The following is a 16901-nucleotide window of genomic DNA, read 5'->3' on the forward strand; positions in this document are numbered from 1 at the left end:
CATTTCACTCTCACAGCTCTCATCAGCCACCAACACTCCAGAAACCCACCGCACAGCGCACAGCGCCAGACAGCAGATAGGTCCAGGTTGAGACTAGCTGGTGTAATAAAGTGAAGCTTTCAGCTGTGAGCAGGGAGCTAAAAGAGAGACAATACTGGACTTAATAATGCAATATTAGCATTAATGTTTAATCTGATTTTAAGAGGCGGGCCTATGAGCATGATTGCTGACATTACAAACGGTTCTGATGTCAAACCTGCTCCAATATTCAGCCGACACCAGTGTGAGGTGGAAACTTGAGCTCACAAACACTGAGAGTGGACTTTACAGTGAAGTCGGAGACGTCTTGTGTCATTTTAAGTATTTTAATGTGGTAAAAAAAAACAGACGGTCAGACATTTTTAACTGGGATATGATTTATTCTGCAGCCGGATCGTCCCGTGTGTGATCCAACATGCAGAGGTGGCCTTTTTCATGTTCAGCCCTGACTCTTCTTTGCACCGTCCTGCTGTTGCTCACAAAGTTTTTGCAGAAGTTGAAGTCAGCACCCTGTTCAGAGTTTTTAGTAATACTTTTCATTACTGTTGGCAGTAACACTGACACGCCACTGCTCATAAATAAATCATTACAATCCTTTTTCCTCAATAAATTACATCAAAATAATGTAAAATGATGAAACGGCAGGTAAAGACATACAGAGGGCTGGAGGACGGAGGACAGACGGTGAGGACGGTGACGTATGTGTTGTCGCCGCCCTTTGATCTCGTATTCAGCTCACACAACCAACATGATGTCACCGCGCTGTTCACAAGACCGGAGGAGACGCATGAGGTCACATTAGGGTGTGTCCTCCTCTCCTCTCCTCTCCTCTCCTCTCCTCTCCTCTCCCCTCCTCCTCTCCTCTCCTCTCCTCTCCTCTCCTCTCTTCACCAGCCACCACTGACAGTAAGCACATGGGTGACATTAGACATCACACACATCCTGGAAATGAGATCACTAGGGAGAGAGGAAGAGTGAGAGGAGGAGGGGGAGGTGGAGGAGGAGGAGGAGGTGGAGGAGGAGGAGGAGGAGGAGGAGGAGGAGGAGGAGGAGGAGGAAATAAGATCAAACAGATTATTTCAGTGATGCTGGGAGAGGAAGATAAGAGGGAGGACCAGAGCAGAGGAAACAGAGGGAGCTTACTGGGAACACCCTTGGGAGCAGCTTGGATGAGTAGAAAACGAGCGCTCTGGGGACGGAGGACGAGGAATCACACGTTTTACAGAACATGAAAGTAGCCGAGCGTTGGGACGAGGGAGAGAAACAGACGAGCCTCGTCCCTCCATCTGGAGGGGAAGCATCTCAAATCTCTGCAGAGCCACAACACCGAGGAAAGAAATAGACTTCCAAACACAGATATGAATAAAAACAAGGAAACAGATGCAGATTAGCAGATGGCCCGGTTAGATTATCTTCCTTTTAATCCATTTATAAGTCCAGATATCTTTTTTTAAATTTTATTTTGATTTACAACAGAATCACTCACATCCTCAATTAAAAGATCCTTAAAGCTGTGAAGTGTTTGTTCTTCTGTGGTTTCCTGTTTTATTTTGAAAAGTTTTACCCTCATGTGTCCTGTGTGTTTTTCAGTTCCTCCCTTTGTTTGACCTTCCCGCCCTTTGTTTCTGTGTCCACCTGTGTGTTGTCTGTAATCAGCACCTGGTGTGTGTTGAGTCTGTGTGCTCCCTCATGTCTTCGTCCGTCACCTCAGCCTCTCTGTGGTTTGTTCCTGGTTTCTGTCCCTCGTGTTTTTACTGAGTCCTACTTTGTTATTTTGGTGTTTTGCACTTCTTGTTTTTTAGATTATTTCATATTTTGTTAATAAAGCTCACCTTTTGTTTCTCTAACCTGCCTGCCTCCTGGGTGCTTTTGCATTTGGGTCTGTACATGAAGTACACACACACACACACACACACACACTCCTGCACTGCGAGCCCTCGTGGCCTGTTAAAACATAAACAGTTACAGTAGCTTAGCGGCAGTCCTGATCTGGAGGCTGACATCATCGCTCAGTGTCTCAGGATGAGATCATACCTTCTCACTGGGCTTACTCACTCTCCTCAAAGTGTGTGTGTGTGTGTGTGTGTGTGTGTGAGAATGTGTTTTCTGAATTAGAGTGGACATGCTCATGCTCAGTGTGTACATGTGTGTGTGTGTGTGTGTGTGCAGGTGTCACTGCAGGACAATTAGATTAGAGGTAAAATACTCTGCAGAGTGATCTAATCGAAGTTGAAGGGCTTTTACCAGCATTGATATTGACAGCGAGGCTTCGCACTGGTATCGAGGGGGAAACAAAGCAGGAACACACACCCTGCATGATGTAGCCTGCATTAATGCTACATCGAACGCAACCATGGCAGAGCCCACGTAGAGTTAACAGTTTGATCCTGATCCACAAAAACACAACGGCTCCCACAACAGATTTATTTTCCATTGAAGTAATGTAAAGTTGTCTTGACCTCCTTTTTACTGTGCAGACTTCTTCTTCTTCTTCTTCTTCTTCTTCATGTTACTCTCGTCAAAGGACAGCCTGTCCGCAACAGTCTGTTACCATGGGAACGAGGAACTGAAAAGTACAGCGAGAGAGAAATCAGTGAAAGACAGGAAACGTGTGTGTTCACATGAGTGTGTACGTGCAGAGTCTGAAGCATTTTTAAAATTTGATGTAAATGTATATTTTACCACTTTGTACTTGGAGGGGAGGTGTGGAAGTGGAGGCTGTTGCAGTTATAACTAATTATATCAAGATATCCAGACGCGTGCAGCCATTTTGTAGCTTGTAAGATTTCACATCATCTGAACCGTCGATGTGTCCTGTAACTCACTGTCGCACACTTAACACACAACATCAGCACTTTTTATTATCATCAAATGATGGCTTGAAGCAGCCTAAACTAGGTTTAGTGATTCAGACCATTGACTATTTAAAACACTGATGGCTGCATTCTTTCTTACAGCCAGCAGGGGGCGACTACTAATTATGTCCTTTTTCTGTAACTTTACTCCCCACGCCTGCCGACTCCACTGGTTGCAAATAGAAGTCAGAATTTTATGTAAGCTTATGAGAAAATGACCCCACTTCTCACTTGATTTACTACCTCAGTAAACAGTTTCCTAATGAGTTTAGGGTCTCAATCGCTAGTTTTTAGTCTCCTTCAACACAATATGATGTTGTATTAGTAAATGATGGTCCCATTCAGAGTAAAAGAGATGATAAAGGATATGCTTTGGGGGCGTGGCTCCCTTGTGATTGACAAGTACCTACGACTCCCAGCTCCACCCTCCTGTCTAAATATTGTCATTTCTGGCTCTAAAAAAACAAGATGGCGATGGCTGTAATGCCAAACTTGAGGCTTCAAACAGTCGTCCACAAACACGTAGGTGACGTCATCGTGGGTTTCATTGCTCTCTTGGATCCCCCGCGGGAGATAAAACACGATAGAGTGTATAAGTTATAACTGACTAACAGGACGCAAATGCAGACGCATTAGTCTGCATTTTAGTCCAAAGAATCCAAAATCCTAAAAGAAGATAAGCAAACAGACGGGGAACACAAAGGCTGGCACATGAAGGGAATCCAGACAACAGTAACACAAGAACAAACCATGAATCTAAGATGAACACAGGGAGCACAAGAGGACCGGGGAAAGACACAGGAACACAGGATAAGAGGAGCTGATGGAGCGAGGCGGAGAAACACCAGAAACAGGGAAGCGGCTGGAAAACACTGGCAGGAGGGAACGACTAATGAGGGAGATGCGGTGCAGGTGTGCAGGGTCAGGTAATTAATCAGATCAAACACAGGTGTGGAGGGAAGATCAGGCTGCTGAGCAGCACAAGAAGACAGAACTGGAGAAGTGTTGGACCGTGACAGGATGTACCTGAAGCCTCCGTCATGCAAGAGAGATATCAGAAGGGTTCTCCTTCAAGGTCCAAACACGACCCGGCAGCACAGAACACACACACCCTATAAACACTTTTATTGGTCTACTGTAAAAGCCAGGCCAGTCTCACCATCAACCTTTAAGACTTTTTCCAAGAAACAAAGCGACATGAATCAGAGCCAGACAACCTTTTATTGTGGTCGAGCATGAGCTGCTCTAATTAGTATCTGATTACACCGTCCCTGCAGCCGAGGTTATTTATAAAAAACTCTGAAGACGCTGTGAGGACGTGTGAACAAAGACAGTACCTGTCATGTGGGCAGCGATTAAACAAGAGGACTGAACATGGGAACCCTGCGAGCTCTGTGGGGAAACCATGCCACACCGGCTGATGTCTGACAGGAGGAAACGGCAGCGTTTCTCTTTTCCTGCTCTCAGTTTCTAGTGTTGGTGCCATCTTCAGGCCCGTCACAGTCGTGCTACTGTAGGTGGAGCGCTGCACACAGAAGACTCACACCGATCGGACCTTTGATGATGACATCCTGCACGGTTTGAATATATCAGATTTCATTTGTCTACCCGTCGCTCTCCAAAATCCTTCTGGTGCCGGGGGCAGTGGAGGTCAACACTGAGGTGCTCCAGGTATATTTTCCTGTGTGTGTGTGTGTGTGTGTGTGTGTGTGTGTGTGTGTGTGTGTGTGTGTGTGTGTGTGTGTGTGTGTGTGTGTGTGTGTGTGTGTGTGTGTGTGTGTGTGTGTGTGTGTGTGTGCAGCAGGGGTCAGAGGGTGATGGGTCAGTACGACAGTTATGAGTCTCCTGTGTGATGGACGTGATGCGTGGGTCAAGGAGGACGACGCATTCCTCAAAGACGATGTTGATTTAATGTTTTTCCGTGAACGTTGAGACCTGCCGTGTCTTCAGACCGCTTGTTGTGAAGTGGAGAACGACAGTAATGTTCACTTTGTGTTGTTTCATGGAGCATAAGAAACATCTACCTGCAGCTCTCAGCGGAGCCTGACTGATGCCACCGCTGCATCCGCAAATTAGTATCTGTCACGTGGAGAGGAAGGAGAGACGTGCTGATGTCACAGTGACTGAATGTGTAACTGTCCATCAGTGGGTGCACTAATAATCAATCACATCACATCCCATCACTGGGGTGATCATTTGTTAGGTGAATAAATGAATTATCTTTTTAAAAGTGTGTGCAACAACAAGTCTCTTTGCAGAGTCAGTCAGTTAAATAGTTTTTATTCCACTTTTGTTTTTTTTGTCAATGCATACAGATGAGTTTAAATATCAGAAGAACACATTTTCTTTCCCTCTTGAGTTAATTGTGTAAAGTAACACTGCTGCTGCCTGAGCTCGTTCTGTGTCCAGTGTTTCTGAACATGTATCACTGTATAATGGCTGCGGCGCTCTGTCACCCTCTGCTGCCTGTAAAAATGGATGACTCCATCTTCCACTCGCCACAGCTGACTTCATCATGCTCTGAACTTCCCCACCGCAGTGACGGCATCGACTGCAGGAACGTGTTTCCTGATGTGATGATGATTTCCCACCACTGGTGTCATTAATGATGATACTGGACATTTAAACAAGGAATGTGACCCTCGACAGGAAGAAGCTGCTCTGTGAAAGTCTGACTGTTGACGCTCGGTGGTGCAGGGATGTGTTAGTGGGAAGACTTTTATAGCCATCGACAAAACAAAATGTCCCACATGATCATGATGACCTAACAACATCTATCTGTTGGTTAAAGGAGTTTTTTCACCACATGTGACGTATGTTCCAAGTTTGGTGAGTTTTGGGGATGATAAAGCTGCCAAACCTGTGATCTGGGGAATAAAAAGAATAATAATAACAATCCTTACAGATACAAGAATAATAAATAAAAATAATGTAAATATGAGCTAACATGCTAATATTTACATATAAAAAATATTTAGAGATGTAAAATGTAAAAACAAGAGGTGTTTCTCATGCAGCCAGTGTAGTTACATGATCCCACACCGATTTTGAGTCAATTGATCACATGACCTGGAAGCTATTGAGCTAACATGCTAATATTTACATATAAAAATTAATAAAAATTAATAAAAAATATTTAAAGATGGAAAATGTAAAAACAAAAGGTGTATCTCGTGCAGCCAGTGTAGTTAAACGCACTTTTCTTGATTATAGCGCCACCTAGTGGTGGAAATTATGACAACAGATGATAAAATTTTTCGCCAGGTGTGACATATATTTCAAGTTTGGTGAGTTTTGGGGTTCAGGCAGTGAAAAATACGATCATTTTGGCCTAAAAATAATCATAATCACTCCAAAAACAATAGGGTCCTTGCAGGTTCCCTGCTTGGGCCCTAACTAATAATCCGAGCAAATTCAATAGGGCCTCGCACGAGATTCGTCCTCGGGCCCTAATTATCTTAAATATTCAGCCCCCTCCGAGTGCTTCGGATGAACCTGAAAGGAAATGTAAAACTAATTGAGGCATCGACTTGCCAATCAAATCCAAACTTGACTTGTTAAATTAAATCAAACTAAGTGCTTTTCCACTCCGGTGTGCCCACAAGTTGTCTCCACATGAAAACATCGAGGGGCCTCGTGCTTTGCAGACATGTTTTCAATTTAAAGTAGTCCTGGGCCCGCTGGAGCGCTGACCCACTTACCTTGCATTGCACCATCATCACATCCATATGGATACCACATGGATCCAGGCTCTCTGATGTACTCACACATACATCAACATATCATGCTCTTCACTGCCAGAGGAGGAGACCTGACCGAATCTATTTATATCCAGAGCCACGTGATGTCTTCTCCTCAGAGTATTAATGTTCCCGCAGGCGAAGCATTTCTTTTTATTTTGAAAGAGAAACACATGGATAGGATTTTTGGATAAGCTCGAGTCCAAACAAGTAAAAAATATATATAAAACTCAAAGTCACGCAACAGTGTTAAAGGTCTGGTCTGTAGGATTTAGAGTGGTGAAGTGGCTGATTGTAACCAACTGAACACCCCTCCTCTGCATGCAGAAGGCCCTCTCTTCAGTGGAAGTGGCTGAATCCTGCAGACTGGACCTTTTTAGGATTAACTCTCAAACCACATTACGTCTCCAGCTGCCTTCTTTCACCTGCCATTGAAGAGCCTGTCCGTCTCCTCTGCAGGTTCAAGAGCCGTCAGCAGCTCACGACGTCTCACTGGCTCCCACCTGTCAACACTGACAGGTGTGTTTAACAAAAACAAAGCTGTGACCTAAGACCCCAGAAAGAGCGACAGGCTTTGAAGACAATTTGACATAATGACCAAAACTGTGCAATCACAACGTAACTTAATGAAAAGGGCCCAAAATGACTTTTTTCTATGAGCCTACATTGTGGAAGATGTGGCTGTAAACCCCCCCTGAAGTAACTTGTTTCACATTTAGACTTTGATCCACTGGGACGTCTGGAAGCGCTGTGATGACGACGTTTATCCTAATGCGAGTTAGCCGGGGACTAAACTGGAAGTTAGCTAGCTTGACAGGTGGAAGTCTTGAGTGTGCGTGCTGAACATCTGGGTAATGTTGTACATGATGTCGAATGATTTTGGCGCCATGCACAGCTCAGCACCTTGTACCGGGGCTGACGGACGATGCCATCGAATAGTGATGCTGACACAATGTAATGCTATGTTCACAAGCTAGTTGCTAAATGTGTTTGTCAGCTGTTTAGTGCTGTTTAGTAGACAGTGTGTTAATCGCAGCTTTAAACTAAAAAAGAAGGAGCTGCACGCTGGACACCATGCAGAACCAAAACAATTAAGATGGGCCATAAAAACAAAAACAATGAGCTGAAAGACACTAAAACCTTCTGTAGCTGAGAGAAACTTCACAGTCGGATGATAATGAAGTAGTTTTGTGACCCGTGACACATTATTTACAGCAGCTTCATCCATTGTTGGTACAATAATCCTGACTTGTGCAGCTTTAATCCAATAAATTAACACACTATTTAATAGTCATCCCCTAACTAACTGTTATTTTAGTGTTTTTTGTCTGTTTGTTTTGCGATAACTACACATGTATTGTAGGCTAATCAATGAGGCTAATCAGTCAGGAGGTGAACGAGCCTCCTTCAGTGTGTCGCCAGAGGTTTGTGATGTGTTTTTAAAAGGTGCAAAGCGAGCAGAGCGGTGAAAGGCTCACAGACGGACGCCTCCCCAACACTCATCTTTGTTCTCCGCTCTTCAAAACCAAAAGACAACTCAACAGGAAGAGTGACCTCCGAGCAGCAGGGGGAGAGACAGGAAGACAAAAAGACAGAAGGAAAGACAAAAAAGACGGAGAATGAAAGGCATAATGGCTCACGGACAGAGCAAGAGACACAGACACTCAGAGACAGAAAGAGAAACAGAGGTGATGTAAGTGATATTAAATCCTCCACACACACACACACACACACACACACACACACACACACACACACACACACACACACACACACAAACACACCAAACCGGCCTGTCAACTTGTTTCCCTCCCACCTGTTTAATAAACGACTCCGACTTCCCCCGACTGTAACAAAGGCATATTTCAAGTCAGCGTCCACAATTAGAAACAGATCCAGGTGGTGACCCGCTGAACAAACAAAGAGTCGGGGTCACGCAGGGTTGACCTTTGACCCTTCTGGCAAATAGGTTTAACATTTTCTCCAGGGGATGCACCAGGTCTTTTCTCCCTGAGAGCGAGCATGTGTTCAGGGGAGCTGCCGTCGAGGCTCATTTAACTAAATTTACCCTCCGTTTACAGCTACTGTTCACCCCTCGCCTCGAGGCTGTGAGGGAACGCTGCTGCTGGACCTCAGCTGTGGCCTCGGAGGAGTCTCTAAACATTAACAGTCAACTGAGGAGACATTCGGGGATTTGGGCTCACTATAAAAAAGTCAGCGGGTATCTTGTGTGAGGACTCACTGTTATAAGATGTGTTACAGCTGCATGAATCCATATATGCAACAGCTACACGAACATGAGGTGTGCAGTGATGAACCCACAGAGAGTTTTCACCTGCTCGACGGAGATGTGAAGCTTCTTTCTGCTCAGTGATTTGGTTTCAGCCATCATCAGTGTTATTTCCAGCAGCAGCAGCAGCAGAAAGCTGTTTTGTTTGGACGGCAGACAAAGTTAGCGACTAGCTTGTGAACGTAGTGGAGTCAGAAACAAAGTAATTACTGGGCTTAAAGACAGACTGGACTAATGCTGCTGGCTCTGTGTCCACCGGATGTGTAATAAGCAACAGTTTGCTAATGAGGCATTTTCACTGCAGTTTACATTTAATATTAGTCACTTCTGTGTTTAACTTGACTGATCATCGTATTATTAGCATTAGCCTGAACTCGTTTTCTTACTGGGATTGATCTGTTGTGTGTAGCATGAGCGCACACTGAGAGACTCCTGCAGTGAACCACAAACTCACCCAGTCTGCTGTATCACGTCCCTGTTATGTCCATTAAAATACAACAATACATTGTTGCACCGCCCCCAGGTGGTCAATAAAAACACATGTAGGTTTAAGAAAGACAGCAGAGTAGCTCAGACTCCGGCTGCTGAGTGATGACACACCACACACTTGTAGCATTAAATCAGAGACTGTTTGAGCTTTTGCTTGTAGTGAACAGCAGAGAACAGAAACAGACAGTTTAATACTCTGCTGATTTAGTTAAGTTAAAAACTAAATGTTGAGTATTAATGTAAAACCAGCACGAGAAGAGAGGAGAACAAAAGAAACCAGACAGTTTCCCTCTGTGTCTGTTTCTGCTCTTTATACTCATCATGTCTGCTCTAAAACATATTGTGTTCTCAGTGGTCCAGAAGTGAATGCTGGGAATTTTGGATCTACAATAACGGTATAAACGTTTCCAGCGTCTGGGCTCCTTTTCAATTATCTGCCAGCCGAGTAAACTTCAACCTCAGACATTCCTCCGCTCCGTCCGTCAGTCGGGGTCTGGACTTTATTCTGCATATAATTACATTTCCATCAATTAACCAATTCTGTAAAAAGAAATAAAATCCATACCTCAATTTATCTGCCAAAATCCACTCGCGCTGCTTTTCTTACACAGGGCGAAATATTTCATTTCGGATTTGACATGTGGTTTGAATCCATCACACTTCTGTCGCTGCTGGCTAAACTACAGCGTCGAGCTACAGAAACATACATGTATCAGACTTTTCTTTCATGATGCTGAAGTCTGGCCAACCTGATTTTCTGCCGCTCGGCGATAAATCTACTGAATTTGGCCTCTGTGAGAAAAACACACACGCAGCACCGACGCTGAACAGTCGACAAACGCGTGCTTTATGGCTTCATATTGTCACGTGTGGCCGAGCCAAGCCTACCTACAGTTGTTAGCGTCCTTTGAAAGAAAAGGTTTCTTCTGGACAGTAATGATATTTTATGGAGACGGTAAAAACAATTAGCCGTGTCACTGATAACAGAAGCGTGCTGAGGATCATGAGCGGTTATTTCACAGAGGAACTGGGCATCTGAACACACCGCGCTGCGATTAGTTCAGCCCATTCACGGCGGCCAAACACAGATGTGTTCTTGTGGAAAAGTGAATCCCCCTCCTCTGATCCCGGGGGCCCGTCAGCTGACCACCACACGCTCGTAAACCAAGGCCAGACCTCTGCCACGCCTTTGATCACCTTACACCTTGAAGAAGTGCTTCACATTTATCACCGCTTTAAAGGGGCACTCAGAGATCTGATGATCCGCTGCATTCCTCGCGCGTTGCATCAGTGTTTTCTTAGAAGAAGTTCATATTTCTTAGTTTTCCTTTGCCAACACAAAAGCTCTGACCTACAAACAAGTATTGACTTTGGAAGCTCATCTGCCGTTTGGTAGAGGCCGACAGAAAATGCATATGCAAAATAAACCCAGTTCTGACCGCTAGATGAATGGCTGACCGAGCTAACCAGCTAACGGCAGCTACAGTTAGCAGCAGTTAGCAGTTACCCCGGTGATATGATGCTCAGTGTTGTTTCATTAGCACCACGAGCTGTTTATCACAATGACCTGACTCCTGGTATAACAGCTGTGGTGGGAAACATATTAATTTCCATTTTTGTTGATTTGCTGGAAATGTGGTTAAACTTTGTGCTGAATATGGATTGGATCCTGATCAGTGATTGTGTGTGAAGCTTGTTCTGTCCACAAATTTTTACAAAATATCAGTAAATTGTTGAATTACATCTGTGTTTGAAGATTTACCATCATCAAGTGAACAACATTCATCATGAAACCTTTAAAAAGTCTGACCCCACTTTGACTTTTCTCAGAAAACCCCCCAATGTGTCAGCTCTTACCTTTACAGGCCCCGGCTGGTGTTTCCCCAGCGGTGCCGTTCAGACGCAGGAAGCGATGGAGGCCTTCCTCCATCCCGGGCCTCGGTTCTTGTCTCCTGCTCCTCTGCTTTAAATCACAGCAGCAGGACCTGCAGGGGGCAGAGGGGAACATAAAACACTGCAGCTCTGACGTGTATGAGGCAGCGTCAGGCTGCTGGGAGCTGAGACAGGACAGATACAGATGAATGAATACATGAGGGATGGATGGATTGATACCCTGAACTAATGACCACCCCCTCCGACTCGGGCACGTGCAGGGGGAAAAGGGCAAACGTGAGGAGGCCTGTTTACTGATCCCCCCTTCAAATAGTGTCTCAGCTACACTTCTTAAGTTGCAATAAAGCTTTTTAAAGGTAGGAAGTCCGGATATTATCTTAATCTGAGGCTCAGTCGTGCACATATTTTAATCAGGAGCCAGATATGAGCACACAACAAGTTTGTGTATCTGATATAATCTATAATTTCTCTGATAAGCCGTCCCATCTGGTTGTCCGTGGAGCACGAGAAAAACATTAGGGACGTTACTGGCAAGTGCTGTTTGACCCACGTCTGGTTTGAATCACCTTCAGAAACACGGCACCGCTTCCTCCCCTGAACTTCTCCTCCGAGGCGTCCTCATATCTGCCTCGCTGCTTTTTGTTTTTAAAGGCTGATAATTTCATTTTCAAATCGCTGCTTCCTTTCAGCAGGCGGTTAAATGTGTCAGGACAGAGACGGCAATCAGTTAGTACGGGAGCAGCACTGCAGACGTGTGTGTGTGTGTGTGTGTGTGTGTGTGAGTGTGCATGAAGCGTTACAGTAAACTTCAGACAGACTGATAAGCGCACTGACATTTTAACACCACTGACAGTTTTATTTGGATTCAGTCCAACGTTAAGGCGACTGCAGCACCGATGAGTTGAAGAAGAAGAGTAACTGATCTAAACCAGCATTGAGACGATCGAGGTACGAGTGTAAAGGTGAGTGACCTTTATGTCTCTTAGTGTTTTCCCTTTCCTTCAGTGTATTTTTTAGGTTCTTGAAAGTCAAAAAGGCCAAAGTCCACGCCGACAGGAGCTCCTCTCTCCTTTTCTTGAAGTGCCTGAAACACCTCGTCAGTTTTAGTGCCTCAACCGGTCGAGGCAGATGTTCGGCCCACCATCGAGTCCGGTTCTGCTCGAGGTGCTCGCTCATGGAGGAAATGTTGAATCTCTGCAAATAAATTAAAGGAGTTTGGTTTGCTCAGTTTGGAAAGTGTCATGAGATGACTCTGGTGTGGATTGGCTCGATACAAATAAAGATTGACTGATTTAATTCGTCACGTCACGTGTGATGGTGTGAAAACACGGCAGTGCAGGCTCAGGCATGTGTGAGCTGACCAATGAGAGCAGACTGGGTATTCGGGGCCCTTAAGAAACAGGAGCCAGGATCTTTTACTGAATCTATCATGTGGTTTTAGAAAGAGATTAATGAGTTTTATTCTGATGGAAATGTGGCGAGTTCAGCACTTTGGTCCAGACTCACATGTCGACAACTGTCTGATGGATGGCTCACATGGTCCCCAGAGATCCAGGTAACTCATGGGCTCCTTTCACCTTGTCTCATTTCTGAGTAGGAGACTACTGCCATGCTACCGTCCTGTCTGTATGTTCCTTCACTGACAGTAGAAACAGAGAGGTGGTTATTGAAAAATGTGACTGATGCTGAGCCGTCCCTCAGTTTCCTGAATGTTTTAACAATCACAGCCGACTGTGGAGCTCGGAGGAGAAAACACGAGGTGCCCACGCTAACGTCTCGCAGTTCTTGCTGTGCCACGGTGCCTCTTAACGCAGGACTATAAATCCAGTGTCAAGCTGTCAAACAGTGCATGCAAACATCAGCTCACACTGTCACTGTGAGCATGTTAGCATGCTGATGTTAGTATTTAGTTCAAAGCACTGCTGTTTCCATATACAATCTCCCCGAGCCGCTGTAGCATGCCAGTAGACTCTCCATCTTCAGTTACATTAGAGTTACAGTTACTGTGATCTCACCGTGCACAATGTGCTTGAAAGATTAGCTCCCTCCAAACGCTCAATCAAAACGGCTTTGAAGCAGGAAGTCAGCAGGGGCATGTCCTGCAGCTTCAGAGGAGCAGAAATTATCAATCATATTGCTTCAGAGTGCTTCTGCAAGTTACAGCGTCTCATGTTCAGACTTCAGTCTCACGTAACGGAAGAACGAGGTCCATATTAGACTTTCTGAAACTGTCACGGTCCTGTTGTTTCAGTTGATTTGTGTTTTATGTTTTTGTGATGTTGCACTGCAGCTCTTTCATCAGCCCCGTCCCCCGTCCTCCGTCCTCTGTCCTTCGTCCCTGTCCCAGTGTTTTCCACTCATTACCCCTCACCTGTGTTTCTCCACCTGCACCTCATCCCCTCGTTAGTTTGCATGAGGATGGAAACCCCACATTGTTTGCCTTATCTACAGTGAACAAATGAATTCTGTCATTTGATTTTTAACACATTTAACAAGTTTAATCCAGAGTAACGGTCAGACTCAGATCCATACGTTTTTGTATGCATGTGTGCACAATTAGTGATACACCTCTGGATCTGGTCTGAATCCAGCCTCTAAGACAACGCTGCTATTCTCAGATCCTGAACAAGTGACTTACTGAAGACTTCTTCAAGGTTTCCCCCTCACAGCAACTATCAAGTGACCACTGCCCCCAAAACACAGGAATATGGCTGTTTTTCCAACTGTCACCAGGCAGCTCAGAGGAAGTGTGCAGTGATTAGTGTGTGTGGTGGGGTACTTCACTGGGGAGAGGCTCCGGGAGGACAGTGTGAAGTGTGTGTGTGTGTGTGTGTGTGTGTGTGTGTGTGTGTGTGTGTGTGTGTGTGTGTGTGTGCGCGTGGTAAATTAACTTCTGTCTCCTTCCTTTAGTCTCGGGGCTGAACGGACATGACAGCCTCTCCCTGCTGCTGCTGACCTCCGCAGTCGACAGCCTCCAGCTTCTGATCCCAGACCAGCAGGACTCCTCCTCTCGGCGCCGCAGGGAGAAGCAGCCACTGAGGCTGCAGTCACACACTTTAACGGGCCGACAGAAGAGGTTCTGTTCGGATTTCATTACATTTCATTACAACTTTAAATTGCATTGTTTCAAACTGTGAGCTATGTCTTTGTAGGTGATTTTAATATGGGAATTATTGCAAATATCTGAATTTCCTGGAAGGATATAAGCATTGCGTTCACTTGTGTGTCCTCAGTAAAACATCTGTGGATTATTTCAGTGATCTCTTTACTTCTTTAGTTGTGGCATCCCTAACACAGGCGGTCATCGCTGATCTTATCTCTGTCTGTGTACCTCAGCCGTCGCCTGAGACAGCAGCTGTCCTCCTCCACAACCTCCCGGCTGTGATCATGACATGAGTCAGTGGGACTCTTCACAGCAGCACAGACCTGGATGAAAACCAAGCTGGACTCCATGAACCGGCTCCTGTGAGCAACCCCCATGACGACGCCGTGATAACAAACAGTCTGGCAGTATTAGCACGGAGCTGATGTGAAACAGTGCGGTCAGTTTTTAAAATTAGCCCCTACAGACGTGTGATAAACTCAGACGCTGATGATAATCACCCACAGCTGGAGCATCAGAGGTATAAAGACGAGACGTAGACACAACATAGTGACAGCATGAGGTGTCCTCAGTGACGGCTGTGTGTCTGTGGTCCAGGCTGGTTTGTGTAATCAAATAGATGAAGGGACACTTCAGGTTTGTAGACACAAGTTACTCACTCGTGATGATATTTACATGGACATCATTTTGGCTCCATCTCAACGTATCCTGCTCTCATCAGCACGCCAGCAAACAGCAGACAGTTAGCAACGAGCTGTTGAACATAGTGGAGCACACAGCTAAAGAAATGTTGAAGTCAGAGTGAGAGGACTGAACATGTTTTATAAACTGTAATGAATAAACGTCAGTAAGCTGAGGATTCATCAAGAGTACGATGTTGACACATTTCATTTCTTTGTCTCAGTTTGAAGACGCTGGTTCTGTATTTGACGGGTTGAAATAACAATTTGACAAAAAAAATCCACCTCACAGCTTCTTGTAGAGCTGTCAGCCATACCTCAGTCTTCACTAGTGACCGGAGGTGACTTCAGTTTTTGTTTTCAGCAGTTGTCCACTGACTGAACCGCTTCTCATGATCCAGAATAAGTCCGCGAAACAACGGTGGTGGCAGAAGTTAATAACTCCAACAGATTAAATTCCCCCGTAAACAGTCTCACTGTAGTTCACGAGCAACTCGTGGCAAGTCAGGGTCAAGTCAACACGTCAGCTGGATTCCTTCAGCTCCCCAAACAGTCGGTCGTTGGCCACCTGCTGCTGATCCGCTCAGCTACCGGGCCTCTGGAACCATAACAGGTTCTGTCACTGATACTATATGTGCAAAAACACATTTAATTCACACTTTACTATCAGCCGTACTGAACAGAAACCTGTTACCTTGTTGTATATTATTTGTTGCCTTTTTGCTAATATATTAGTAACACAAAGATGTTTGGACACGAAGGCCATAAAGCACCTTCTCTCCAACACACACACACACACACACACACACACACACACACACACACCTCCAGCTCTTGGCAAACGTTCGTCAGCTGGCCCCTGTGCTGCTGATGGTGAAAAGGGAGATTCCCAAAGTGCACTGTGAAATTAGAAAGAGAAATAAGGTAATGTCACAGGAATGTTTTCACCACAACATGAGGCCCGTGAAGGAGGTGCTGACTCAGTGTGTGTATTTCCCAAAATCCAGCGAAGCATGAAGATAATGGAGTCGCTCGACAACGAAGAACAAACGAGGGCACGAAAGTTAAAACTGGAAACTGTATTAATAAATCATCTGAAGTCAAATTTACAAGGTGTTGAACCATTTTGAGTCCACTTGAACCCCGTCGGATAAAATTCATTTGAAAAGTGTCGGATGTTTGATGATTCACAGGCGGTGATGTCATGGCGGGGCATGAGAGCGGGCCTTGATAACTTGAACTGTCTGCCTGCCAGTTTTCAGAGATAAAAGGAAATCTTGTCCACAGATCTGTGAGCACCGCCTATCTCTGGCTCGATGCTGAGGTCGAGGTGACGGGCCTTCCCACACAGCTGGCACACACACAGCGTTCTGCACCGGACAAAGTTTACTGGCTCGCTCATGAAAGGAAAAATTCTGGTACTTTTCCAATCTGGGTAGTCGAGGTCAGCGTTTAAAAACAATCACCAAAACCGGTGCGTCCTGTCCCAACCAGAACCAGCGACCAGGTCGATAATCCTCATTCTTAAAAGCAATTACTAGCAACACTACCACTATATTTAGCCCACTTCCTGAGCCTGACGCAAGCAAACGGTGCATCAGTTGTTATCATATTTTGTTACTTACGCTCGTTCTGTTGATTTATCACCTATAATTTTTTGGCTGAATTGAGACGACGCCCATTTAGTCTAACAAGAATTGCTCTGGTGCAAATATGGAAACAGTTTTCAAGCTTCCAGGTTTAGTTTCTGGTTCTGAAGCCCTGCAGAGCTTCTTTAGCTGGTCCCGCCCGCGACTTCCTGCTCCGCCCACA

The 16901-nt window shown here is 45.2% G+C and overlaps 1 long non-coding RNA gene across 1 annotated transcript; it reads left to right on the top strand.

The window, feature by feature from the left end:
- Positions 1-13818: 13818 nt before the first annotated feature.
- LOC311271496 lies at positions 13819-15260 on the top strand. Its single transcript, XR_014624426.1, has 3 exons — positions 13819-13935; positions 14217-14382; positions 14643-15260. It is a non-coding gene; the product is annotated as an uncharacterized lncRNA (long non-coding RNA).
- The last annotated feature ends 1641 nt before the right edge of the window (positions 15261-16901 follow it).

This window comes from Pagrus pagrus (assembly GCF_965226575.1).
Source record: "Pagrus pagrus genome assembly, chromosome: 16".
In the NCBI taxonomy this organism is placed as follows: domain Eukaryota; kingdom Metazoa; phylum Chordata; class Actinopteri; order Spariformes; family Sparidae; genus Pagrus; species Pagrus pagrus.